At 45.7% G+C, this 25,655-nt stretch overlaps 1 protein-coding gene across 5 annotated transcripts in view; it reads left to right on the forward strand.

Moving 5' to 3' along the window:
* The window catches only part of Pcbp3 (poly(rC) binding protein 3), a 230,443-nt gene that overhangs the window by 64,720 nt on the left and 140,068 nt on the right, over positions 1-25,655 (forward strand). The window contains exons 1-2 of one of the 5 annotated variants that reach the window (XM_047564156.1): positions 23,660-23,852; positions 23,943-24,055. The exons of the other annotated variants lie outside the window; for them this stretch is intronic. The gene's annotated coding sequence lies outside the window, so the exon portion shown is untranslated. Of the gene's footprint in view, positions 1-23,659; positions 23,853-23,942; positions 24,056-25,655 lie in introns of those variants that run through there. 5 annotated transcript variants of the gene reach the window in all.

The following is a 25,655-nucleotide window of genomic DNA, read 5'->3' on the forward strand; positions in this document are numbered from 1 at the left end:
CCCATCTTTGTCTGTGGTCCCTTCACACACACTCTTTGCTTTGCTGTGTGTCGAGTGTTCACTTAGTAGAGGAGCACAGTGTTTCTAGGCAGACTGCACAGCCATGCATCCCGGCCTCCCCTGAACTTCCTGACCACAAGGCATGGTCCAGCCCTGCATTCTGCCCGGTGCCTGCAGCTCTTTTTGTCAGGCTCATTTTGTCTAAGGCCCTTCTGCACCTGCTTTCCTTTCCCCAGATTCCCCACCCAACCAAATGTCAGGGTCAGCTGACCACTGCACTCATGGTTGGAGGAGGAGAGGTGGTACCTCCCTGGCCTTTCCTCCTCCTGCGCAGAGCTGCCTGCCCTTATCTGGGTGAGCATACCTCTCCTTTTCTTAGGAACTTATTGCTGACGCTGCTGGTGCTCCCTTCTCTACCCCGCTCAATGGCAGACCACTTTTGTCAGTACCCAAAGTGACTCAGTCCCCTTCCTAAAATAAAAAATATCCTCCCAGTGTTCTTGATTTTCAGCCCAAATGGTAGACTGAGTTCACAGTGATCTCTGCTGTCTATTAAAAACTCACTAAAATTACAGTTAAAACATTATTAAAAGGAAGAATTCACTAGGAAATTGAGAGGAAATGAAAGAACTCTGGAAGTTGGAAAGCAGATGGAAAGACGTTGCAAATTTCAAAAGCAAAAAGCTGACAAGAACATGTGTTATGTGCATGTGTGTGGTATGTGTGCATAGTGTGGCTTGTGTATGCACGTGTACATGTATGTGCCTGTGAGGGTGTGTGTGGCATGTGATGGTGTACACGTGTGTGGCATGTGTGGGTGTGTGTTTAGTGTGTCGTGTGTGTGTGCCTCCCCAGGTCTTGGAAATGGCATTACCATGTACCTCTGAGAAGGGGAGAGGCAATACAGTTGGGGTGAGATAAGAAATGGGTGGAAAGCCTGTCTGAAGGGGCCAGCTGCTCAACCCCTTCCTGTCCTGGCCAAGTGTGAGGACCCTGCCCTACAGGGGACCCAGGAGTTTCAGGCACAGCAGGGGACTGTCCTAGGGTGAAAGCAGGGCTGTGTTCCAGATCCTGAAAATCTGGGGTAGATGGAAGAGAGAGGGAAGGGCTGTGGAGTGTGAAAGGAACACCACAGGAGCTGGCTACAGGAGTGACCCAGGAGGTCAGAGGGGTTCCTGGTGTGTCAGAGTCAGAAGGCAGTTGACCTTGGCTGAGATGGTAGAGAAATCACTAAGCTTGGGAATACCATGTGAACCCATAATGGGAGCACAGGCACATCCTTGAAAGGGCAGGAGGTGGTGGCTGGTATGGGGAGTCAGCTCTCATCTTTCATAGCAGGAAGTAAACCATCAGATGTAACATAGAAAAGTCAAGAATAGCGATACAGATATGGTAACTAGGAATCCAGAGCCAGGTAGGTACCACAGGCAGAAAGGTTGTCTATGACACAGAAGCAAGGTGGCGGTTGTGGGGAAACACTTTCTTTCATGATAAGCCTTGTAGAATTATTTAATTTTAAATAGTGTGCACATTTATAATTTAAAAAAATGAAAATATTGTTTTCATTTCAAATACTATTTTAGAAAAAAAAAATTAAACTCAGGCCCCTCAGGCTCCTTCCCCTTACTTCTGCTCCTGCTAGGGCAGCACTCAGCCTCAGTTGCCATCTGCTCCTTCCCAGCAGGGCCTGGTCCCCACCCTGCGCCCATGCCTGCAGAATCCCAGGAGCACGGTTCTCTGCAGCCAGGCCTGTCCTGCTTCGCGCAGGATTCTCTTCCCAGAGCTCCTCATTCCACGCTCCGGGCTCCCCAGTGTTCATGGGGCTCCCGCCCCCTGCCCCATTCCCTGCTCTGCCATGAGCACCACTTGTCGGGGCAGCTCTTGTCCCGTGCTCAGGGCTTTTGAGAATTTCATGCCAGGCTGAGTGCTTCAGGGATGAAAATGGTTGCACGTTTTTGTACCTGCTTTTCTGCTGCCTATCAGTCTGGAGAATGTTCCACTTGGCCAGGCAGACTTCTTTGGATGGTGGCATAGTCCCCTCCCCTTGGCTGTAAACAGGCATGGATTTAATTGGATTCTTCCCCTTTGTTTGCTTCTGTCCATCTGTGGTAGTGAGGTGGCCTCCTGGTTCAGGAGTGCTCAGGATCTTACCTCTGCTTTAGCGCATGGTCCTGCATGTGGTCTTCTTGGAGCAGAGGGGATGCACAGCATTCCACAGTGTGGAGTGGCCGCACTGGTCTAGGGTGGCTAGTTCTCGAAGCTCCCTGAGAAACATGGGGCATCATGCCATCTGCACCTGGAAGTGGAGCAGTGGACTGCACCCTGTGCAGGTGCAGCTGCCCAGTACCAGAGCACTCTTCCCTGACATGTCAGCACTCTTGCCTTGCTGAAGACATCTGCTTTTATGTTTGTGGCAGGTACTTTCACCAAGTGCAGCATTCACCTTTTGGTCTGCTTTTGGTTCCACCAATATTTTCCTTTGTGGTGCCATCCTTCTATTGAATTTACTTTTAGAGAACCCTTGCACACCCTGAAATGTGGCAGTCCCTTTCTTTTGTTTCTGTTTTTCTTTAGTGTGTAAGCCCCTGGGATTTACTTGGGTGTGGGTTGTTGGGTGACAGTGTAAGTCACTTGTAGGTTTGGAAACTGCACTCTTATTGAAAGAGCTTCATTTCTCAGCGATTATGGTGCTGCTGCTGTCCTGCATGTGTGTCATACTCCTCACTGCTCCATCCGTGGTCCTTCTGGTACCCTGTCTACTGGTATCCCACATTGTTTTGGTTTTATTGTATATTTACCAATGTAAATGTTCTGACAAAGAACCCCCACTATTTTAAGAAAATATTTTAACTTGACTCCTTGCTTTCTAGATGAATTTTAGGATGATTTTCAAGTTAAAAAAAGTTTATTGTGCTAAGATGCAATTCCAAATCATCAAACCTGTGATTTAAATTGTAAACAGTTGATACTTTTGTGGTATTCAGTTTCTGATTCAGGAAGCCCACCTGACTCTTTAGGCATTCCGTTAGCCTGTCTTGCTGTAGGTTTTTACTTTAGAACTCTTTCCCAACTTATTTGTGTCATCTGATTATCATAATTGGATTTTTCCTATTGCACTTACTAGACAGCTAATAGTTGGTAGGAAAACTCTGTTTTTATGCATTTAGGTGTGACTGTGTGTTGAATGTTTTTGGCCACAGGAGGGTTTTTGGTTGACTGTTGACCTATTCCTGACTTGACCCAAATGCTTTCACTGCAAAGTGTGCTTGATGTGGCTGTCTGCTAAACATTCTTCACTAAGTTGTACAGTTTCCTCCTGTTGTTATTTTTTAATTGAAAATAGAAAGTTTCATTGAAAATGAAAGTTTCATTTGTTAGTTGCAGCTATTAAGATGGTCATATGGTTTTCTGCTTTCATCTCTTAATGTCATGAGTTCCACTGATGAAATTCCAAATGTTGATTCTTGGAGTAAGCACTGTTAGATCTTTTGATGCTTTTAAATATTCTTCCAATTGCAGTGCATTCCAAATGTTTTGTTGGGACTAGAATAAGGGTTAGGGGTATATTTAAGGTCAGTGCCAGGGCTGGGGTCGTGTTAGAGCCAGTGTGAAGTTCAGGGTTAGGGTTGGGGTCCTAACTAATGTGATGTCGCTCTGAGGTTTCTATTCTAATTTTTTTGTGTGGTTCTGGAATCATGTAAGTGATATGTTGCTTCTGTAACATGATTTGAGAAACTTTGTTTTTCTATCCTTTATTTAGACAACAAATCTTCCTTTACTTAGAAAAGCAGCATTGTTGGTCTCCTATTTGATAGGATTCTGCTTTTCTCATTTCTTAAATGCTGCTTTTGATGTTTTTACTCATTTTCTAGCTGATGCATTTTGACTGGTCATTTTCTCCCAAGACACTTCAATCTTCATCTCATTGGCTTTGTTGTGCACTGATCAGCTATTGTTGTTATTATTATTATTATTTTGGCAGTGCTGGGTATTGAACCCAGAGCCATGTGCTTGTGAGGCAAGCACTCTACCAACTGAGCTATCTCCCCAGCCCTTGTTATTCTTTAACCCAAAGTTATACATCCTCTGGGTGGTTTTCTCCCACCTGGAGGACTGTTCTTCTTTGTGAGTTGCTCCTTTTACAGCATTCAGCCAAGAAGGTGACTTGTGTGGGCCCACTGGGAGCAATGGTGTGGAGCTTTGGGGTTGTGCTTGTTCTGCAGGGAGCATGGTCGGGAAGCCACCCACACACCGTGTGACCCCCCCAGGGAGATGGGACAATGACATGCAAAGAGAGGGAGTCTGGAGGGGTTTTTTTTTTTTTTTCCCCTACATAATGTCTGTTTAAAAAAATGTTATTTGTGCATTATAATTGTATATAATAGCGGGAGTCATTGTGACATATTTGTACATGCACTTAACATAATTTGGTCAGTCTTCTTCCCCAATACCTCCCTTTTTCTCTTCCTTCCTCCCTCCCTCCCCCAATCCTCTTCTACTTCACTGGTCTCCTTTGTATTTTCTTTTTGTATTTATTTTTATTTTTATTTATTTATTTAATTTTTTTTTTTTAACTCGTATATGGACACAATGCCTTTGCTTTATTTATTTTTATGTGGTGCTGAGAATCGAATCTAGTGCCTCACACGTGTTAGGCAAGTGCTCTACCTCTGAGCCACAACCCCAGCCCTCCCTTGTATTTTCATGAGATCCTTTTCCCCTGCTTTTTTTTTTTTTCCTTTTTTCTCCCTAGATTCTATATATGAGAGAAAACGTACAACCTTTGACTTTCTGAATTTGTCTATTTCACCTAACATAAGGCTCCCAAGTTCCATTCATTTTCCTGAAACTGACATAATTCTGTTCTTCTTTATGGATGAATAAAACTCCATTGTATATATACCACATTTTCTTTATCCATTCATCTTTTTTTTTTAATTTATTTTTTATTTGTAGGTGGACACAATACATTTATTTTATTTTTTATGTGGTGCTGAGGATCGAACCCAGGGCCTCTTGTGTGGTAGGTAAGCATGCTTGCCACTGAACCACAACCCCAGCCCTTTATCCATTCATCTTTTAATAAACTTCTAGGCTGGTTCCATAACTTGACTTGTGAATTATGCTGCTATAAACATGGGTATGCATGTATCACTATAGTGTGATACTTTAATTTTTTAGGATAAATACCAAGAAGTGGTATAGCTGGGTCATAGGGTGGGTTCCATGCCCAGTCTTTTGAGAAACCTCCATGCTGATTTCATTATTGCTTGTACTCATTTACAATACCAACAGCAGTGTTCCTTTTTCCCCATGTCCTCGCCAGTATTTATTACTTGTATTCTTGATGATTGCCATTCTAACAGGAGTGAGATAAAATTTCAATGTAATTTTGATTTGCATTTCCCTGATTGCTAAAGATGTTGAACATTTTTTTTTTCCCCACATATTTGTTGGCTGTTTGCATTTCTTTTGAGAAGGAGTCTGGAGTTTGTAGGGAGCAGATTCACATCTCTGATAGACTCAAGTACCAGAGGGCTTTTGGAACCTGGCTCTGAGCTATAGGGAGGCTGGGGGTTGCGTTGAGCTCATGGGGAATACAGTACAGAAGGTTAAGCTGCTGAAGCAGAGACTCCTCAAACCTACTGGCTTTAATAAGGTCAAGTTTGTTTCTGTGATGTTCCAGGGATGGGGCTGCTGGCTCTGCAAGACCCTCCTTTCCCTGAGCTCCCTGGCCTGGCTCTGGGTGGCTGCCATTCTCCACCTGTGGTGTCTATCTTGCTCTGTTGTCATAGCCTCAGAACTGAGAGAAACATGGGTGCATTGACTGTGGGAAGGAGGAGGGTGTGAGAAGGCAAGTTCATTTTAGGGATCTGGAGTCAAAGCAGTGTTGACTTGCATCAGTATCCAGACCAGCTGCATACCAGTCATGTGATCTAGACCAGCTGTGTGCTGTGTGTACCATGGTGACCCTCTCTACAAGGGAGGCTGGGCCACTCTGGGCTGCCCAGAGCTCAGCCGTATCCCTGCTGTTGTGGAGGAGGGCAGCAGGAGCCTGGGAAGCTTCTGAGCTTGCCACAGGCGAGTGAGGAGTGCAGCGACTGGGAGGGGCTGAAGGGAGGCCTGGGGCAGGAGGGCCAGCAAGGACTTGCAGTGCTAGGAAGGCAGTGTCTTATGTTTTCTCTGGTACATGAAAGCAAGAGAGAAAAAAGGAAAATAGGATCTCATGAAGGCAGAAGGGAGACCATTAGGGTAGAGCTGGGAGGGTAGTGGAGGTACTGGGCAGTGAGTGATCAAATTATGTTACGTGCATGTACGGACATGCCACAGTGAAGCCTGCTCTCCTGTGCAATATATAGGCACCAATAAAACAAGAGAAAAAGAGTCAGGTGTGGTGTCAGTATGATATCATTGTCACCTGAGGCAGCAGACAGACACATTCAGGGGTGCTGCTTGCCCCATGGAGGGGAACGTTGGGCCATGTGATGGGGTGCTGGGCCACCCTGCCTCTACGAATCTTGCCCTCAGTGTCTCAGTAATCCTGGATGCCACTATGTGACACAGGTGGGTGCTGCTCACCTGCCAGCCAAGATGCCAGGGCCTGCAGGGATGGGGTAGGTACTGCTTTCTTGTAGAAACCTGGGCCTCAGCTTCCAGAAGTTCAGTGAACACCAGGAAGTCTTGGTTTGCTGAGCAGGAACATTTTAACATCTTTCAAAAAGCAGGAGAGAGCTCAGATGGCCACAGAGACTTTGGGTCTGCCAGCAAGGGCCGGTCCCTGCCCTCCAGGTCCTGGCAGCCTCAGGAGTCCCACAGTCTCACCCAGGCTCAAAGTGGAGCTCCAAGGAGGCCAGGCTGCGGGCAGCACAAGCCATCAGGCACGGCCTCCTTCCTTTCCTTCCTCTCCTTGGTCTCCTCCTCTCTGGCTGGGTGGCTCTTTTTTCTCCATTGCTCTTTGCAGGGACTCTGAAGTGCTGTCCTCAGAGGCTCAGATCAGATTGCAGCCTGGCAAGAGGGGCTGGTTGTTTCTCACGATGACTCATCCATTCCTCCTCAGCAATGCTGCCAGGCTGTCTGGTGGCTCTGCATGTGGAGACAGTGACAGATCTGGAGAATCATCCTGGTTCCATGGTGGCTGGGGATGGCATGTCAGGTAGAGAACAAGTCACCTCTAGGACACACTGGGACAAACAGGAGTCAGCCTTCCCATCCGCTTTTGTTTTATGAATGTAAAGCAGTACATTTCTCTTTCTTTGAAAGGGGCAGGTTAAGAACCTTCATTTGTTGTGGGCTGTGCCTCACCCTCTGCCCCAACCCAGGGCAGCTAATGTCTTCTGACCTCGGGAAGGTCACTCTAGTCCTGGCCCAGGATGCTTCTGTTTCCTGGTTAAGCATTTCTCATTTTATTTACAGAATTCTCTTGCCCTAAGCTTCCAGTGTCTTCTATTCAGTGCAGTGACACATTGTTAGCTTACTCTGTCCTGTTTGGCTCTCACTTAACCACCATAGACTGTGTGATAGTTGTGTCTCAGGGGCAACCAGTGACACTTCAGAAAGGGTGAGCTGGAATGAGGCTCTCAGGGTGGGTACATCTTATTTCCAGTTCCAAGATGCAGGACTGTCACCCACAGCTCTTCTCTGGTACTGAGCAAATATGTTTGGTTTTACCTCCCTGTTTCCCAGCTTCTGCTTCACCAGCCAGTGAAGAGAGCCTTGACCTGCCTGCCCTGCCCCCAGTACCTTCTCTGCAGAGCTGAGCAAGACCGGGCTGCCTCTCCACCCCTCTATCCCATGGCACCCCTAGGAAGCGCTTTTCTTCTTCTCCAGTAGAGAGGAGAGGAAGTACAGAGAGACGAGGACTGAGGTGTCTGTTGGGTTGGCATCAGCATGGTCGGGGGCACAGCTGACTTTAAGGTCAAGAGGAAGCTGGATTGAACATGTGGAAGGCTGGTGGAGGGGGTTAAATTGTCCATGTCTGAAAACTTGGAATCTGAAAGATTGCTGTCCCCCCCACCCCAGGAGCTATTTGTAAAGGTTTATAACCTAAGAAGGAGTTAGTAGAACAAAACTTTGAAAATTAAAGACCCAGAGGCTATGCATGCTGCAGGGACAGGGTCAGTAGGTGGTGAGGGTAAAGAGGTTGGTGTGTGTCAGAGGCTGCTGCTCCAGGAGGAGGACAGGGCTACTGCCTCTGAAGTCACAAAGGCCAGGTGCAGGCCCATCTGCCCTCTGCACACCATCCATGTCAGCTGCCCATGCTGCCTCTGTTGCCTTGCTTTACATCTTAGTTCAGACTCAGCTTTGTTGTCTCCATTAGTCTGGGGTGTTTCCATAGCCTTCTGGTCACTTCCATGACATTGACGTTTTGAAGAGTGTAGTCTCTTAAAAAACAGAAGTGTCTCCCTTTGGGTTTGTCCACTGCTCCCTCATGATTTGGTTCCAGTTTCACATTCTTGGCTGAACGCTTCCTATGTGGATTGCACCCTCATCAGGCCTTCACAGGGGAACACAGAATGTCCACCCGCCCCTCCTGGTGATGTGAAGTTGCTTCCCCAGTTAGGAATTCTTCTTCTGTGGTTTCCACATTTGCCTTGTGAGTAATACACCATCCGTGGGAAGACCACTAGCTCCACTGTGTCCTGCTCTACATCCAGGTCCCTGGGTTAGCATCCAGGTGCTCTTGGCCTAGGTGAGACTTTATCATGATGGTTGCATGTGTGGCTTGTCCTGCTCCAGTGCTCCATCCTCTCAAGCCTGTTAGACTTGGCCAGCTGCTGTGAGCAGGAGCCCTCCTTTTCTACCCATCTACTTTTCTGTCCAGTATCAGTTTTGCTTAATGGATGCCTGTCCCAGTATATCATCATCATGATACTCTGATTTTGGAGCTCAGGTGTCCAGATGTGGTCAGTGGGAGTCACTCCAGGATGGCTCTAGGTCTGTGGAAGGTCTGCTTTCTCCCTCCCATCTTTCCAGCCTTCCTCCCCTCTACCCCATTCTCATTTTTTAAAATTTATACTTCCTTATTTTTCTGCACAGTGTTTCAAACTCATCTGAATCCACCCAGCCCTAAAATAAGCCATTTATCTGAAGGGCCCTGGTTCTTCATAATGAGGAAATGTTATCAAAGATGGAGGTCTGGGAGCTAGGTGTGCTTTCTACTATCAGATATCTTTGCTTCTAGTCCCCTCAGTGGTCAGAGCTGGGAAGTGCTATAGTATGCACATGTGTATGTGTACATATTAGCATTGAGCGAGTAAATGAGTATGTGTGTGTGTGAGAAATTGATCCTGCGATGTCCTTTTTCTTCCCACCATCTCCACCCTTCAGGTGGCAGTGACGTTCTAAGGCTGTCTCAATAACTCCTGAGGCCCTTTGTGTCTCTTCCTCACTCTGCTCAGTGACATCATTTGGTAGTTTGCCTGTGGCGGGAGGATGTGTCCACAGAAGGAACCTGGCCAGCACTACAGACCAGGCTCTTTTTCTGCTCCAAGGGCTCTCTTTTAAAACACTTACATGTTTCCCAGCATTCTGTCCTAGGCAAGCTCAATTTTTTAAATTTGTTAATTATCCTCCTGTATTACTTTTTGCAAAAATAAGCAGATATATGTATGTGTTGAACTTTCTCACATAAATCTATGTAACATATTTTGCTACATATGCCCCTTTTTTTTACAAAACTATTTTATTGTAAACCGTGCATAGCAGAAGTTGCTCTTTTAGCTGCTTGCCAGTGTAGAGCCGAGTGGTATTAATTACACTCACAGTGCCTTGCAACCGTCTGCCTCTGCACTGCTGTGCTTTGTGTTCCTCTAGCACTGTGCACTGGTGGTCACCCCGTGCTGCTCCTCACGGCCTCCTCAGCCTTTTCCTCCCTGCTGTCTGGTGCTGCTTCACTGCTCTCATGCTGTGAGCTAGGGTGATGTAAGCAGCTTACAGTGTTGCAGTTACAAACAGTGCTGTGCTGAATGAGCTTGTGCGTTTGTGTTTTCATGTCAGGTCACTGGGTTGAATGTGTGTGACACATTTTTGCCACATTTGACCTAAACCCCTTCCCAAGGTGGGGGTTGTGTCCCACATGCACCAGCAGTATCCAGTGGCCTTTTCCACCATGACTCGACCTACTGAGTCTATTCTGAATTCTGGAGTTTTTGCCAAAAAGTGGCTGGTGAGCTTGGCAGCTGAGGGTAGCTTTATTTGCATTTCTCTTCCTCTGAGTGAAGTGGGACATCTTATTGTTTAAGGACATGTTTAGTATGTCTTTTCGTATCTATTGAAAATTTATCTATGGGATCTTGATTTTTTTTCTTCCCTCAATTTAGGCAAGTTTTATTCACTGATGTGTATGTATATTAGGGATATTATTTCTTTTTTGCTGTAATGTATGTTATAGATATTTCTTTCCATTTATCGTTTGTCTATCATTTTATCATGGCATTTTTGCTATAACAAAGATTTTTAAATTTTTAATTTAAATTTATCTACTCTTTTATTGTGTCTGGATTTTAGTTCATAGTTAAAAAGTCTTTTCTTATGCCCAAATTAAAGAGGAAATCACTTGTTATTCTAGTACTTGTCTAGTTTTATTTTTTGCTTTATGTATTTTAATAAATTTTTCAACATGTTAATTTATTTTTCGCTTTGGGGTACTCATTTTTTCTGTTTCATTGACTCTGATTTTATTTCCTTCCCTTTGCTTTTGGGGTTCATTTTGCTAATCTTTTTCAAATTTATATTGAATGTTTGCTCATCGATATTCAGCTTTTTAAAATGTAAGTTGACATTTAAGTTATGTAGTTCCTTCTTAGGTACAACTGTTACAGTATACGGATTTAGATAGATAGACTTTATCATTCTTGAATTATAAGTGTTTTGTTTCTACTATGATTTATTTTTAGCATATGAGTTATTTAAAAGTATTTCTTAATTCCAGATACAAAGGGTTTAACACATATTATAAAAAATATTTATACACACAATATTTGATATATTTTAGTTTCTAAGTCCACTGTGTTTAGACAGGATGGTGCCCCAGAGGTCAAGTCTCATGAATGTTCTGTTTGGAAGGGGAAAACCCTCTGTGATTTTGGAATGTATGCCTTCTGTGTACAGCCAGTGACTGAAACTTCGTACATCTTGTTTCTTTCCTGTCCTCATGGATGTTTCTTCTAGCTGGTATTTCAATCATTGTGAGAGTTGTGCTCGAATCTGCCAATTTGATTATAGATTTCTTATCATTTGAATGCATATGCAGTGTTAAAACTTTATTTGTATGTACATTAGGTTTAGAATTGTTGAAGTATCATACTAGTAAATTGAATCTTTTCATCTTTATGTAGTCTACTTCTAGTAATGCTTTTTGATTTAAAGTAAGTTCTGATATATTTGTACAGTATATAATTTTCTTTCCTTTTCTTTCAGGATCTCTGTTTCTAAATGCTTTATGTGTATCTTTTAAAACACTGTCATCTTTCCTGAAAATATTGGTCATTTAAAGACTGGCTGAACATTTAGTTTACTTTCATTTTAATCATAATTTGGACTCTTCCCTACAATCTTATTTTGGGCTATTTAGTTCAGCTTCCTTATTTTGTTTTTCCTCTTCCTGTCTTTTGATTGACTCATCAGTTTTTACTCATGAAGTTTTCTCCTTCATGGTATAATTTTGATTTCTCTTATTTTTGTGTTTGTCTTGCTTGTGTACTTAATTTATCAATGTCAGGTTAATCGGTGTCTTTATCCATTTCCAAAGAATGTGAGCGTCCTGCAGTACTTAGTCTGTTTCTTCCCGCTCTAGTGCTGTCCCGTGGTCTGCTGGGCTTCTGGGTCCTGCAGACCTTGTGGCTTTGTGCCCTTGTGCCTCTGTGCACCCCTACTATGGTCCCTGCTCTTCTTTCCACCTTGCCCTGGGTGCTGCCATTTCTGAAACTCTTTTTACCTGAAGCCTTCTTTATTTTTCTTTTATTGTGTATTTTCATATTCAAAGCATATTTTACAAAGTCATTCTGACACTATTCTACCTGTGATTGTTTTCCAAAATTGAGACAAATTTCAATGGAGAAAAATTGGCCTGTGGCATGCTCTTCTTTAGAAAAGTTCTGCTCCCAAGCTCAGGAGTGAAGGTGTGTGTTTTAAAGGCGTACACAGTACCATGGTAGCAAGCGTGGGCATCAACAGGCAGGTCAGGTACCCAGGAGATCCATGTCACAACACTCTTTGTTCAGAGGCTCTTCCTCTCATTGCATGGTCTTAGCTTCCTATTGAACAACCAGGAAACCAAAGACATGGAGGCTTCACCCAACTCTGCTCCAGTCCGCTGAGTGGTGGGGATGCCGAGGCTCCAGTAGGGCGCCCGATTCCCCAGCTTCGTTCTTCTTTTCCAAGGTTGTTTTGGCCATTCTGGCTTGTTTGCAATTCTGTGTGGATTTTAGGACCAGCTTGACCACTTCTGTAAAGAAGCGCAGATTTGAAAATGCCTCAAATCTGTATACGCATTCGGGGCGAATTTCCATGCCAGTAGTATGAAGTCTTTCGATCCAGAAACAACACTGTACATTTATTAAGTTAGCTTTCTGCAATTCTTTCAGTGATGTTTTATAGTTCTAGCACTATAAATCTTGCCTTTTTAGAAAAATTTATTCCCAAATATTTTGTTCTTCTCCGTGCTATTGTAAATGTAATTGATTTCTTGGTTTTGTTTAGGGTTTTCCTTGCTAGCATATATAAATACAATGGATGTTTTGTATATTGATCTTGTATCTTGCAGCCTTACTAAAGTTTTTTATTAGTTGCATTTTCTTGTTGCAGATTTCAATCCATATGCTCTTCTCTTTTACTTCTTATCAGGATGTCTAGTATGATGTTGGTTAAAGATCATCAGACAGGGACCCTTCCCTCATTTCTGCTTTGGGGGAAAATCATTCAGTATTTTGTCATAAGTATGATGATGACCATAGACTTTTCAGATACCTTTTAAAGGAATTTGCTGAGAATTTTATGGTGAATGCTTGTTGAATTTGTCAAATGATTTATCAGTTTTTATGTTTTGTCAAATACTAGAAATAATGTGTGACTTTTTTATTCTTAATCTGCAAAGTGGTGAATTATGTTGATTCTTGATTTTTGATTAATGTCACTGAGTTAAACCCTGCTTGGTTGTGGTGTGTTACATAAAGGGATTTTACTAGTGATTTCTGCTTCTGTATTCATGAGGGATTTTGGCTGATAGTTTCCCTTGCTTGGAGTGGCCTCGTGAAGTTCTGCTATGAAGGTGACTTTGACCTGATGAAGCCAAGCTAGGGAGAGCTTCCTCCTCCTCTGGAGGGGTTTGTGTAGAAGGTGTGCTGTCTTCCTTGTCCAGTAGACTTGCCATTAGAGCCACTGAGGCCTGCAGTTCTCTATGTTGGAGAGTTTTAAACTATCTATTGTTTCTCGAATGGTTACCAGAAACTTCTTTGCTTAGATCCATGATTCTGTTGGATATCATGATCCTCCCAAGACAGCCTGTTAGCATTTCATTTCTCATCCAGCATTATGTGCTCTCCTTTGAAACCTGGATCACAGTCCGTTAGACCTTCCTACCCTGTATTCCTGACTTCTCTTCACCTTCATCCTCCATCTCTGGCTTTTGATTGTATTCTAGGGTGTCAGAGCATGTCCCCGAGAAGAAGGCTCTACGCACTGGAAAGGAGGGAGGACGAAATTCATGATGTAGGACTGGTAGGTTTTCCAGAATGAGAGGAGAGAGACCATGGAGTAGAAGTGATATTTCTAGAGATAATAGCTATTACCAACCAGCATGGGGTTCTTTTTTTGATGGTTTGTTTTATTTAGTCATACATGACAACAGAATGCATTTTGATTCATTGTACACAAATGGAGTACAACTTTTCATTTTTCTGGTTGTACATGATGTAGAGTCACACCATTCCTGTTATCATACATGTACATAGGGTAATGATGTTTATCTCATTCCACTATCTTTCCTTCCTCCTGTCCCATCCCCCGCTTATTTTCCTCTACACAATCCAATGTTCCTCCATTCTTCACTTAATCCCCCTTCTCTGTTATGTATCAGCATCCACTTATCAAAGGAAACATTTGACCTTTGGTTTTTTGGAATTCACTTATTTCACTTAGCATGATATTCTCCACTTCTGTCCACTTACCTGCAAATGCCATAATTTTGTTCTTCTTTATGGCTGTTTGATATTCCATTGTGTATATATACCAGTTTCTTTATCCTTTCATATATTGATGAGCATCTAGGTTGATTCTATAATCTAGCTATTGTGAATTGAGCTGCTATAAACATTGATGTGGCTGTGTCACTGTAGTAAACTGACGCAATAAATAGTAAGTTTATACCTTTGGGTATAAACTGAGGAGCTGGGCCAAATGGTGGGTCCATTGCAAGTTTTCTGAGGAATCTCCATACTGCTTTCCAGAGTGGCTGCACCGATTTGCAATCCCACTAGCAATGTATAAGTGTGCCTTTTCCCCCACATCCTTGACAACACTATTGTTGCTTGTATTCTTGATAATTGCCGTTCTACTTAGAGTAGTTTTGATTTGCATTTCTATAATTACTAAAGATGATGAACATTTTTTCATATATCTGTTGATCATTTGTATATCTTCTTCTGTGAAGTGTCTCCTCAGTTCCTTAGCCCATTTCTTGAATGGGTTCTTTGTATTTTTGGTGTAAAGTTTTTTGCATTCTTTATAAATTCTAAAGATTAGTGCTCTATCTGAAGTGCATGTGGTAAAGATTTTCTCCCACTCTGTAGACTTGCTGTTCACATTATTGATTGTTTCCTTTGCTGAGAAAAAAACTTTTTAGTTTGAATTCATCCCACTTATTCTTATTTTTATTTCTTGTGCTTTGGGAGTCTTGTTAAGGAAGTCTGGTTCTAAGCTGATGTGATGAAGAAAAAGGCCTACTTTTTCTTCTATTTGGTACAGGGTCTCTGGTCTAATTCCTAGGTCCTTGATCCATTTTGAGTTGAGTTTTGTGCAGGGCGAGAGATAGGGGTTTAATTTCATTTTGCTGCATATGGATTTCCAGTTTTCCCAGCACAATTTGTTGAATAGGTTATCTTTTTTCCAATGTATGTTTTTGGCACCTTTGTCTAGTATGAGGTAATTGTATTTATGTGGATTTACCTCTGTGTCCTCTATTCTGTACCATTGGTCTACCTGTCTATTTTGGTGCCAATACCATGCCATTTTTGTTACTGTTGCTCTGTAGTATAGTTTAAGGTCTGACAGTGTGATGCCTCTTGCTTCACTCTTCCTGCAAAGGAATGCTCTGCCTATTCTGCCTGTTCTCTTATTCTTCCAAATGAATTTCATGATTGCTTTCTCTATTACTGTGAGGTACGTCATTGGAATTTTAATAGGAATTGCATTGAATCTGTTTAGCACCTTTGGTAGAATGGCCATTTTGACAATATTAATTCTGCCTATACAAGAACATGGGAGTTCTTCTTTCTAAGGTTTTCTTTAATTTCTTTCTTCAGCATTCTGTAGTTTTCATTGTACAGGTCTTTTACCTCTTTTGTTAGATCGATTCCCAAGTTGTTGTTTTTTTGTGAGGCTATTGTGAATGGGGAGGTTTTCCTAATTTCTCTTTCAGAGGAATTTATCACTTGTGAATAGAAATGCATTACATTTATGAGTGTTGGTTTTATAGCCTGCTACTTCAGCATGGAATTCTTTTGCTTAGTTCAGAAGAGGAATCTGGAAGGGCAAAGTGGGGCTCATTTTGGAGTTACCAGCTCATCCCAGGGTTCTTTTGCCTAATCCCAGATAGAAATCATCAAGACGCCGGCCCACATCCCAGCAGGCTCTATCGGGGCTTGTGTCCAAGCACAGGGGGACAGTGTGCGGGACTGGCTCCCAGAGGGGTGCTCAGAAGCTCAAGCTCCCCCGGGCTCACCGACGTTGCACAGCATCAGGATTTCTGTCTGTTGTTTGCAGCCCCTGACTTGCGACCTGTGCGTGAGCGCTGGGTGCACCATGCTGGGCTCACTGCGCTGCCCAGTAAGGTCTCCTATCAGTCAAGTTGAGGCCCACGGGGCAGCAGGGATTGTAGGCAGCCTGGGGGAGGAGTCGGCAGCCGCTGGAGCCCGCTGCGGGTGGAGACGATTCTGCCAGGGCTCTTGGGATGGAGGGAAACCTCAGTTGGGGGCTAGAACCCTCTGCTCTGTCTCAAAATCAGCAGTTTTCCAGGATTGATGAAAGCCACCCATCTAATTTTAGAAACCTGACATATCAGTGAGGTGAAATGGAAAGAAATGTGTTTCTGGCATTATGGTGAAGCTTTGGGACACAAAAGACAAGCCACAGCATTATCAGAGAGGAAAGATGTCGCCTTCCAAAACACTGCATTCAAGCTGGAGGGACCCTGCTGTGGAGATGGAGGCTGGAGAGAGGAGGCCGTGCACCCACACTCATCCTCGATGGGTCTGTCTTGTGGGGATGAGGGGGTCAAACTGTTTTGTGCAGACACAGAGAAGGCACATTGTCCCGTAAGGAGGGTCCGAGATCAGGAAGGGATTGTAAGTAGAGCTGCGTGTTGTGGAGTCACAGTACGGACAGAGCTGCAGGGCGAATGTCCTCTGGGCCAAGAAGAAATGGCATAACTTCACTGGATGCCCATCGGTCAGTCAGCGGGAAGAGAGCTGAGTCATTGGAGTTTTAAGGACCTGGAGTTTGTTGGGTGGTGTACAGATATCACACTTTGATACATTAGGGACTCATTGTTAATATTAGGGTAAAAAATAAGAGAAAATATATAAAGTAGCAGAGGAAAAAGTCTAAAAGAAAGCAAGAAAGGAGACTTTAAAAACATAGGAAGATACATAAGAAACAACATAAAATGGTGAATAAATTCAGACATATTGAACATTGCTTTTAATTTTAAAGGCTAGATGCCTTAATAAGTTCCAGGAGAGAACCATCACTCAGAACTCTCATTCTTGGCAGTCAGTGCAGCCAGGCTGAACTTGGGTTTTCTCTTTCTGGGTCTCTTCAGTTGAGTCAGGACTGGCTCAGGGTCCTTCCCTCTGGAGGCTTCTCTCACCAGCTCGGGGGTCTTGCCTTTGTATTTGTTCTCTTTCTTTTCATCGTGTCCATCCTCTCCAAGGCCTCTTCTGCCTCTTTCCTGCCTCTTGACCTTCCTGTGCCTTCTGGAGGGTTCCTTGGTTTTGACTTCTCACCTTCGGCCTCACTACCAAACTTCGCCATTCTTCCCGTAGGTTCCACATACTTGGTCTTTCTGCTGACAATGCTTTCTTTCTGCAGGGTGCACCTGCTCCTCTGGTGTGGCTCTCAGGCCCAGACCGTGGTCAGGTAGCTTAGTCTTGTCCTTTGCCGTCTGCTTTCTCCAGTGCCCACTCCTGCTTGGTTTGGTGTCACACGGCACACTGCGCGTTTCCTCAGACAGTTTTCCATGAGCTGGCGAGGTTTGCATTTTGAGAGTATTTCTTGTCCTCCTGTGCCTACCGCAGGGGCCATGGTGCAAAGTGGTGCTGGGTGTCGTCTGCTGTGCCCCTCTGTCCTGTGGGATGTGTGGTCCCTTGCCTCATGGTGCTCATGGCTGCCCCTCTCCTCCCTGTGAGCTTTCACCTGGCACAGATAACCACTGCCCAACTGGGCAAGATGCCGGAGGCCCCACTAACCCACACAGTCACCTTGCTCTTCCTGGCTGCATTTCCCTATGCCCGCCTTCAGGTTTTGTCTGGTTTCTCTCTTTTTTACTTTTCCATGGAACTTGATGTTTTTCCTGACACAGGCTTGTGCTTTGTATTCTGCTTTTCTTTACAATTTTCTCTGTAGATTTCACTCCATCTGCTTCCTTTCTAGACAGTCACACATCACTTGATGATGAGGATACATTCAGAGAAATGTGTCATTAAGTGATTTTACACAAACCTACCAGCGTAGGTCAGTCACCCATGTGGTCTCTTGCTGCAGTCAGGAGACCCAGCAGCTCGAGGTGCAAGAGGCTGCTGGTGGCCTAAGACGGCATGCTGTATATGGTAGGCTTTGTTTAGAAGTGTAGGAATGTGTTCTAAAGTAATGATAAAAGGCTTAGAATGGTAAATATGTAAGCTGGTAACAGTTGTTTATTATCATCATGTGCTGTATTTTTATATGACTAGATGATAGGGGTTTGTCAACTCCATTATAATCTTCTGGGCCCACTGTGGTGTATACAGTCTGTCGGTGACTGAAATGTTACTGTGTGGTGCATGACTGTATTTATTTTCCATTGCTCTGTAACAAATTAACCCAAAACAGAGTCATTTAGAATGACAAATTTAAAACGGGTTGGCGGGGCCTGTGCCATCTGAAGGCATGGCTGCGGTTGGAGGGTCTGCATCTGAGCTGGCTTCCATTCAGGCTTTAGGCTGGAGTCCTCGGTCCCTCACCCTGTGGCTCCTGGACAGGGCTACTGAGTGTCCTCATGGCATGGCATTGCCCTTCCCTGAGTGCAGGAGGAGTCTCAGGCCTTTGTGTCCTCCCCTCTTCAGGTGTGCATTGTGAAGCAGTCCACCTCAAGGGGAGAATCATTCTCTGGCTTTTAAAGGAAAAAAGTATGAAAGTGTTTGTGGACATGTTCATCTGACTCTTGTGATTTTCTTAAGGTTGCTGAGAGAAAGGGGCCACAAGGTCCATCCCCACATTTGTCTTATAGATAGGACCAGCTACAAACCTTCATAGGGCCACATGAGCCTTGGCTTTTCTGTTGCATAACGTTTTTGGTTATTTTCATTGACTTTTTCTTTATGATAGACTTTTTTCTAGGTGATATAAAAAGACAGCGTGTTTCTAACTTCTTTAGTACTTGTGCGCTCACTCTTGACCTGACACACACTTGGAAATTCCCACAGCAGGTGGCCCTTGGCCCTCAGGGCTGCAGTAGTTTCTAGGGTGCCCTCTGACTCCTGTGGGTGAGCAGCATCTGACCATTACGTAGGGCAGGCCTGCTGTGCTGGGCTTTTGCATTTCCTCCACCCAGTGCTCTGACCTGTCCCTGATTGTAGCCTGGGTGATACACAGGAAGGAGGCTATTTATGTGCAGCATTTGCCTGACACTCTGTGCTCCGACCACAGCCCAGGCACTGGGAACACAGGGTCTGGGGGGAGAGCAGGCACTTCAGCCCCCCTGCTGCAAGCGCTGCAGTGCTGTGTGGTACGCATGGGAGCACTGGGCTAGCCTGGCCACCTGCAGGTGGTTCATCATCCTTCCCTTTCATCTTCTTCTTTCCTTTCCTCCTCTAAACTCTCCCTGCACAGATGATGTTGGAAAGATGAGTGATAGAATGAGAAATTAAACATTAAGAATTTGTTCTTTGAAGCCTGAGAGAGGAGCAGACAGGGGCATTCCCAGCTGAAGTGCTGTGGCCAAAGGCAAGAGGAGCCACGACAGGGCATTTCCCACCTGGTGCCTCTGCCAGGCACTCTACTGTCCCTGTTGAGTGTCGTTGCCGTGTGTGGACTGCCACAGCAGCCAGTGCTGCAACCCACCCAGCACAGCTGCCTCTTCCCTCAGCTTCTCCAGGACCCTCCTTCTCCCTTGCTGTTGTGGCCATTGGAAGGGTTTGTCTGATCACTGTTTCATCTTGGTCTGGTCCTGTCTTGCTCAGGATTTGTTTGCTAATAGATTGACTTGATTTTGTCTACATTAAATAATTAGTTTCTAATAACAATGCATTTAATGCAACATGACTTTACTATTGAAATACCTGAAGAAAAAATAGCTTTATTGTTGGGGATGTGAAACTCTTAAGTTCCCCCTCTTAAGTCATTGCTTTTGGATGCAATTTGAAATTATGCCAACTCAGAAGGAGCTGGCTGTCTCCTCAGCACCTACCATGTGAGGGTGCTGGCTACTATGCTTCTTTCATTTGACCTTGCTGCCCTGCATGAAGCCCGCTGAGAAACCCAGCTGGGGGAGGCAGGCTGCCTGCAGAGGGCCTTCAAGGAGGGGCAGGCCCATGTGGTAGGAGTGCTTGGGGGCCCAGAGCCAGCCAACTCATGGGTGTTTTCATGCTTTTAATTTAAACAAAATCAGAATGTAAAAAAGCAGCTTAAAAATGTTAGTTTTCTGTTTGCCACATTCTGGCAAAGGGAAGGGTGGTGTCATTGTTCTGTTTGCTAAGTGATAATTACAAGTGTGAAGACAGATGTGGCTTCCTGGGAGCCAGTGGGGCTGTGCCAGAGATGCTTTGCTTCTAGAGGGAGGAGGTGTGGGGAGCTCTGCCCATTGCCTGGGACAACAGATCCCAAAGGCTTGGAGAAGGACAGGAAGGGTCAGTAGTCAAGGCCCAGGGTGGGCTATGGGGCTGGAACCTTAGAATGGACATGCACTGGGTCCACACAAAGGGTGTGTGTGTGTGTCTGTAGATCTGCAGTTGTGGGTCACAAGCAGTGGAGACCAGTTGGTGTGATGACATGGTGCAGCTATGGATTGAAGACGTGCATACTCCAGTGGATGGAGAGACGGGAGCCAAAGCCTCATGCGTCCTGGGGTGGCTTCAGGTTGCTAGGATGGCCCTGGTGAGGAGAGGACCCAGGAAACACTCAGGATCACCACTTGCCCCCTGGGGTTGGGGTGAGCCTTTGGAGGTTTATAAAGGTAAGGAATCCAAACTTGTGTTTTAGAAAGACTAAAGTGAAGTTGATATAAATCGTAACTTTAGAGAGTAGGACATTTTAAATACATAGAGAAGTACTCAGATCAAACCTCATCAGCCACCCCCTAGAAAACAGTGACTGTGCCTTCTAGCAGGTGGGCCTGTTCACCCTGCAGTGTTCCTGGGCTGATGTGAGGGCTCCTAGGGCCCTTGCCTACTGGGCTTGCGGAGGGTGTTTTTGATGCAGCTCCTTGGATGTTTGCTGACCCAGGGCTGCCAAGGGGCTGTCTCCTAGTCTATTTCCTGAGCGGGCTCCAGGGGACTTACTCCACCTGTTCCAGCTTTGCTTTGGGTGATAGGACTTCCATGGGGATGAGTTCTCCACTGAGGAAAGGGGATATTGCTAAGTAGAGAAAACAAAACAAGTAATCTCCCTAAGGTTGGTGGCCCTTTTCCTTAATGTTACTGGGATGCAAGGGCTCAGACTGTGCTTGTCTGAGGACTTTGTGTTCAGGTGGGTGTTCTCAGAAGTATCTGGGAACCTCCAAGGAAGAGTTGTGGTGATGATGGAGTGAAGAAGGTGGTTTCAGGTCATTGTGCCTTTTGGGTCAGAAATCTTGTGGCTCCTCTAAAATGTTGACCCCATGTTCTCATCCCATGACTGACCTGGGAATCTACACAGCATCACCATTTCTAGCTCCAGGCCTGACCACAGCAGCAGTGGTGAGCTGTCCTCCATGAGACACCTACCAAGGGGTCTGCGGACTGCTGCATTTGTTAACGATGCCTTCGAGTTATTCCTAGGACTCCTCATAAAACTGTTTTTCTCCTCATGCCATGCACTGAATTGTGTTCCCCAAATTTATGTGCTGGACCCCAAGCCCTGCTGTGACTGTACTTGGAGATAGGGCCTCAGTGAAGCTGAATGGGGTCATGGGTGGGGCCCTGCTCCAACAGGACTGTGGCTTTGTTTCCAAGAGGACGAGATAACAGTGCTCTCTCTCTACCATGTGAGGACCCAGCAAAGAGGAGCCATCTGCACACCAGGAATCAGTTCTCACCAGAGCCCAGCTATGCTGGCTCTCTGATGCCAGCCTTCAGTCTCCACATGGTCAGAAATAAATGTCTGCTGTTTAAGCTGCCCAGTCAAGTATTTTATCACAACAGCAGGGAGATGGAGCACCCTTGTGAATGTTGTGGCAAGTCTTTGGGAGAGAGGCCTGCTCTTGCCTGGGGTGCAAACCCCTGCAGAGATACAGAGATGTTGTCCAGTCACTTATGGACCATTGACAAGCTGGATGGAAGGCCAGTTTCTTTAACATGAAGGTATGTGGTTGTCAGGGTTCTGCCCAAGAATGTCCTCTTGCCCACTTTGTACCCCAAGGTTAATTAATTCATGAATTATTTAGAGCTGGTTCTTTTCTCAGTTGTTAAACCAAATGGGAAGACCAACACATTCTTAATACTAACAAGAGCAAAAGCAAGAATAGTGTAATTACTGTGTGTGGCACTGATTAGGAAAACGCATGTATTAAATACATCTGACGTGCACACACATGCATGCATGCACGCTTTTTTTTGATCCTAACAGCAGCTGTGTACCCCTCCTCATTGAGGCATAATTCCCATAACATAAAATTCACCATTTTCAAGTGAACACCACTGTGGCATTGAGGACATTCAGTGTTGTGCAGCCTCCACATCTGTCTAGTTCCAGAACGTTTCCATCACCCCAAGGCAAACCTCACCCCTGTGGAGCAGGTGCACTCCTTCACCCCTGCACCTGGCGCTTGGAAGGTGTCAATGTGTGGTCTCTGTGGCTGGCTGCTTTCCCTGAGCATGTCTTCAAGATGGTCCCCACTGCAGCATGTCTCCGAACTCCATTGTGATATTCTGTGGTAGCAGTGCACCACATTTTAAAACCATTTTTATGTTGATGGACATTTGTGTATTTTTTTCCCTATATTTTGGCTGTTGGGAATAGTGCTGCTATGAAATTCCTTATATGGGTTTTTTGGCAACTGTTTTCAGTAGCCTGGGAGTAAAATTCCTGGGTCATGTGGTAATTTCGTTTAATTTAGGAACTGCTGGATTATTCTCCACAGCAGCCACACAATTTTATCTTACCAAGGTGAAGACTCTTACCCTTGATTTAGTGAGTGAAGGTCTGGGGTGTGGAGAGGTAGAGGGACTTGCTGTGGATAGGAGACATTTGGTGGCAGAGGCAGCTCTGTGTGGCCAGTTGGCAGGCCCAGGCAGGCCCCTGCTCCTGCCCTGGGGTGTCATCAGTACGGTACAGGCTGGTGCTACGAGGACATTAACAGGTGACTCTGAGAGTAGGAGTGACCATGCCAAAACTTTGTAGGAACAGGCAGAGGGAAGGGTGGTTTGAGGGAGTGGGCAGTGCCAGCGGGGGCTCAGATTCTTGTGATTTGGGGTTTTGCATGAGTGTTTGATGCAGGTGCCTGTGATTTTAGGACTGGAACTGCAACCCTGGTTGGTGAAGGACCACAGAGCCTGTGTCCTTCCTGCCAGGATGTTCCATCTTCTGTCTTGTGTTCCTCACACCCTCCGTTGCACATTGATACTCATAGAGCATTTGCCTTCCCACCATTTGTTGGGGGTGTTCCCCCCTCATGCCACCCTCTGTGTGCAGAGCCTCCTGTGGCATCTCAGAGAGGCTGGCCTGCAGTCAGTCATGTGTGACCAGCTGATGCTGATGGTCCTGAGTGGCGATGGCAAACGACATTCATGTTGTGAGCAAAACATTTGCCTGAGATGAAGGTCCTGCCCTGCCAGCCTCCCACTCTGGAATACCTCACTGCCTGTGATGCTGCCAGTGCTCACAGCAAGCTGCCATGGCACTGCAGTGACCCGGTGGACGTCACCGACAGCTCTTACTGTTGCGTGCCAGACTGTGGGATGCCAGACTGCAGGATGCCATCCTGGTTCTTGCTGGTGGCAGAGCAGAGACGGCAGTGGGGACTTAACTCAGATGTTTGTTGTCACACTCTTGGATGGTGGTGATGGTTTCTTGACAATTCAACTCGGTGTGGAACAGCAGCTCCACTTTTCCAGGCTGGGAAGATTTGTACTTGCAGAGTGAAGGAAATGTTGCAGAATGCTCGCAGCTTCCTTCGGTGAGACCCCTGCGGAGAGGCTGCTGGCTCTCTTGCAGACTCCTTCTATCCACTTTCAACAGTGGGACCGGTAGGCGGAGGAGCTGGAGGGAGGCTGTGCTGCTTTCCCAGTGGGCCAGGAGCACAACGTCCCCTCCTCAACCTGCTCTGTCTGATTCAGGGATGCTGGAGCAGCAGAGAGTGGTCAGTGCCTGAGGACAGACCAAGGGAGCTCAGGTGCTCCAGAGAGATGGGCTCTGCTTCTCGTCAGGATGTTCTTGGTATTATTGCCAGGTCAGTATTCAAGGCTTTGTGTGATGTTGGCACAGCCTCCTGCCTGGTGCCCGTGACAATGTAGGCAGTCTCTGTCCCTCCTTCATTTGTTCCCTTACCTGCTCCTTGAGTTGTTCCTTCACCGAGGGTTAGTGGAGCCCACTGTGTTCCAGGGCCCCTGGAAGGGCCATTAGGCTACTTCTCCCACAGTGCTCTCCTGTGTTTGTTCTGGGACTGGCGTTGAGGACACAAGTGTCCTTGCAGTGGAGAGCAGGTGGCAAGCCCTGTTTTTCTGGTGAAGTCTGGCCCTCTCATCTGTACCTGGAGTCCAGGTGACTGTGTGCTTGCCACCAGAGCTGGGTGTTTTTGTGGGGTCTGCCTCCAGCCTGCAGTGGGACCATGGGTGCAGTGCTCCCTGTGTGTTCAGCTGGGCACCTGTGTCTGTGAAGTGAAAGGGGCAGTTATGGGATTTTATCATGTGGGTGCTTTCCTATGCTGCTTTGTTCAGTTTGGAGTGTAGAACCCCTGTCTAGGCAGGTGTCATGTCCTTCTTAACAGAGGAGGGAACCTGTGTTTGGATTGTGGGCACCTTCTCTCGCTATAGGCTGGAGCCCTGGCCACCTGCTCTTCCGCTCATGGTGTAAGACCCTGTGTTTCTTCTGTGCTAATTGTCTCTGGCCAGCAGTGTCTGTACACAGGCTCAGTGCAATAGGTGGTGATGTTCAGGGAGAGTGAGTGGGTCCTTAGGGAATGGGTGATGCCATGTTATAGGGTTGCTGGCACACAGGTGGGCTTGTGTGGCATCGTGTGCTCCAGGGAAAGCATATCACAACATGAGGGCTTTGAAATTCAACCCAGTGAAAGCTGAGCCTCTTTTGTGGGAACATGCTTTCTGTCAAGTCTGTGGGAAGCCCAAGAGGGAAAGAACTTTCTCAGACTATGGCACCACATACAGGGAGCCTGCCCAGGTCCTGGGGTGGCCTTGGGGCCCTGGCCACTCACTTGAAAGGGCCTGCTGAGCTCAGAGTGGGTGCCTGCACACCGGGGACTGGGTGACATGCCAAAAGCCAAAGCCACGCTGATGGGCCCCTGCTCTCTGGCCATCAGATCAAATAAGCAAGCACAGATTAAGAAGATGGGAAGCAAGTGACAAAATGAAGCTAGTGATATGAGCACTGTTTCCTCTCGTGGGTGGGTTTTTCCTGCAGCTCTTCTAGGACTTTGAAAAGCTGGATTAAATCTCATTATAACTTTGTTTCTTGGTGTTCATATCCCTTCTCTTCGGGCTGCCTGTTAGCAGTTTTTAATCTGTTTCATTAGGTTTTTTTCTGGTCTCTGAAAGCACGTCACAGGCTGTTGACTAGAATCGACTCATTTCCTTTATATGCACTTCTGAACATATGTTCTTCAGCCTCCTGCTGACGTTTTGTGCTTTTCTTTTGTGGCAGGATGTCTTCCTGGCTTTCTGTGTTTATGTTGGTTTCTCCTTGAAGGAAAAGTCAGTCCTGATCTTACCTTCATCTCAACATACGCAGACATTTTCAGCTAGGCACCTCATTTTTTGCCTGGATTCTCTTTTACATTCTTGTGACTTCAAGCTGGATGACTGTTCAGTCGGACC

This window comes from Sciurus carolinensis, chromosome 9 (genome assembly GCF_902686445.1).
Source record: "Sciurus carolinensis chromosome 9, mSciCar1.2, whole genome shotgun sequence".
In the NCBI taxonomy this organism is placed as follows: Eukaryota; Metazoa; Chordata; class Mammalia; order Rodentia; family Sciuridae; genus Sciurus; species Sciurus carolinensis.